The 2,795-nt window shown below is 40.6% G+C and overlaps 1 non-coding gene across 1 annotated transcript; it reads left to right on the forward strand.

The window, feature by feature from the left end:
* The first annotated feature begins 2,224 nt into the window (after window positions 1-2,224).
* LOC112804372 (small nucleolar RNA R71) lies at window positions 2,225-2,328 on the forward strand. Its single transcript, XR_003202980.1, has one exon. It is a non-coding gene; the product is annotated as a small nucleolar RNA R71 (small nucleolar RNA).
* The last annotated feature ends 467 nt before the right edge of the window (window positions 2,329-2,795 follow it).

Raw genomic sequence — 2,795 nt, forward strand, 5'->3', positions numbered from 1 at the left:
TCCTGTAAGGTCCACAGATCTTGAGGTGTCAAGGATTTACATCCCTGCACCAATTAGGCATGTAAAATGCCTTTGCATGCAATTCTGGCGGTTAGACGCCAGATTGATGCTTGTTTTGGGCGTTCAACGCCCATGTGTAGCATGTTTCTGGCATTGAATGCCAGTTCCATGCTTGTTTCTGGCGTTCAGCGCTAGATCTCCTCAGGGTGTATTCCTAGCATTTAAATGCCAGGATGTTGCTTGTTTCTGGCGTTCAACGCCAGATCCATGCTCTGTTCTGGTGTTGAACTCCAGCCAGATGCTCCTTACTGGCATTTAAACGCCAGTAAGTCCTTCCTCTAGGGTGTGCTTTTTCTTCTGCTGTTTTTTATTCTGTTTTTAATTTTAGTATTTATTTTGTGACTCCATATGATCATGAACCTAATAAAACATAAAATAAAAATAAAATTAGATAAAATAAAAATTGGGTTGCCTCCCAACAAGCGCTTCTTTAATGTCAATAGCTTGACAGTGGGCTCTCATGGAGCCACACAAGTGATCAGGTCAATGTTGTGAACTCCCAATACCAAACTTAGAGTTTGGACGTGGGGATCCAACACCAAACTTAGAGTTTGGTTGTGGCCTCCCAACATCAAACTTAGAGATTGATTGTGGGGGCTTTGTTTGACTCTGTCTTGAGAGAAGCTTTTCATGCTTCCTCTCCATGTATACAGAAGAACACCGTTGGGTTTTAAACACAAGGTAGTCCCCATTTAATTGAAGGACTAATTCTCCTCTGTTAACATCTATCACAGCTCCTGCTGTGGCTAGGAAAGGTCTTCCAAGGATGATGCATTCATCCTCCTCCTTCCTAGTGTCTAAGATTATGAAATTAGTAGGGATGTAAAGGCCTTTAACCTTCACTAATACGTCCTCTACTAATCCATAAGCTTGTCTTACTGACTTGTCTGCCATTTGTAATGAGAACATGGCAGGTTGTACCTCAATGATTCCCAACTTCTCCATTACAGAGAGTGGCATAAGATTTATACCTGACCCCAGGTCACACAAAGCTTTTACAAAGATCATGGTGCCTATGGTGCAGGGTATTACGAATTCGCTAGGATCTTGTCTCTTTTGAGGTAAAGTTTGCTGAACCCATGTATCTAGTTCACTAATGAGCAAGGAAGGTTCACCTTCCTAAGTCTCATTACCAAATAACTTGGCATTTAGCTTCATGATAGCTCCTAAATATTGAGCAACGTGCTCTCCAGTTACATCTTCATCCTCTTCAGAGGAAGAATAGTCTTCAGAGCTCATGAATGGCAGAAGGAAGTTTAATGGGATCTCTATGGTCTCTATATGAGCCTCAGATTCCCTTGGATCCTCAATAAGGAACTCCTTCTTGCTTGAGAGACGTCTGATGAGGTATTCTTCATTGGGATTCACGTCCTCTCCTTCCTCTCTAGGTTCGGCCATATTGATTATATCAATGGCCTTGCACTCTCTTTTTGGATTCTCTTTAGTATTGCTTGGGAGAGTACTAGGAGGAGTTTTAGTGATTTTCTTACTCAGTTGGCCCACTTGTGCCTCCAGATTTCTGATGGAGGACCTTGTTTCATTCATGAAACTTAAAGTGGCCTTAGAAAGATCAGAGACTAAATTTTCTAAGTTAGAGGTACTCTGTTCATAATTATCTGTCTGTTGTTGAGAAGATGATGGATAAGGCTTGATATTGCTGAGCCTATTTCTTCCACCATTATTAAAGCCTTGTTGAGGATTTTGTTGATCCTTCCATGAGAAATTTGGATGATTTCTCCATGATGAATTATAGGTGTTTCCATAAGGTTTACCTATATAATTTACCTCTGCTATTACAGGGTTCTCAGGATCATAAGCTTCTTCTTCAAAAGATGCCTCTTTAGTACTGTTGGATGCATTTTGCCATCCATTCAGATTTTGAGAAATCATGTTGACTTGTTGAGTCAACATTTTGTTCTAAGCCAAAATGGCATTCAGAGCATCGATTTCAAGAACTCTCTTCCTTTGAGGCATCCCATTATTCACGGAATTCCTCTCAAAAGTGTACATGAATTGGTTATTTGCAACCATGTCAATAAGTTCTTGAGCTTCTGCAGGCGTTTTCTTTAGGTGAATAGATCCACATGCAGAATGGTCCAATGACATCTTAGAGAACTCAGATAGACCATAATAGAATATATCTATCATGGTCTATTCTGAAAACATGTCAGAAGGACATCTTTTGGTCATCTGTTTGTATCTTTCCCAAGCTTCATAGAGGGATTCACCATCTTTTTGTTTGAAGGTCTGAACATCCAGTCTAAGCTTGCTCAGCTTTTGAGGAGGAAAGAACTTAGCCAAGAAGGCCGTGACCAGCTTATCCCAGGAGTCCAGGCTATCTTTAGGTTGACAGTCCAACCATGCTCTAGCTCTGTCTCTTACAGCAAGAGGGAAACGCATGAGCCTGTAGACTTCAGGATCGACTCCATTAGTCTTAACAGTCTCATAGATCTGAAAGAACTCAGTTAAGAGCTGGTAGGGATCTTCTGATGGAAGTCTATAAAACTTGCAGTTTTATTGCATTAGAGCAACTAATTGAGGTTTTAGCTCAAAATTGTTTGCTCCAATGGCAGGAATTGAGATGCTTCTTCCATCAAACTTGGAAGTAGGTGTAGTATAATCACCAAGCATCCTTCTTGCATTATTGTTGTTGGATTCGGCTGCCATCTCCTTTTCTTGTTTGAAAATTTCAGCAAGGTTGTCTCTGGAATGTTGTAATTTAGCTTCTCTTAGTT

The sequence above is a fragment of the Arachis hypogaea genome, chromosome 5 (genome assembly GCF_003086295.3).
Source record: "Arachis hypogaea cultivar Tifrunner chromosome 5, arahy.Tifrunner.gnm2.J5K5, whole genome shotgun sequence".
Classification (NCBI taxonomy): domain Eukaryota; kingdom Viridiplantae; phylum Streptophyta; class Magnoliopsida; order Fabales; family Fabaceae; genus Arachis; species Arachis hypogaea.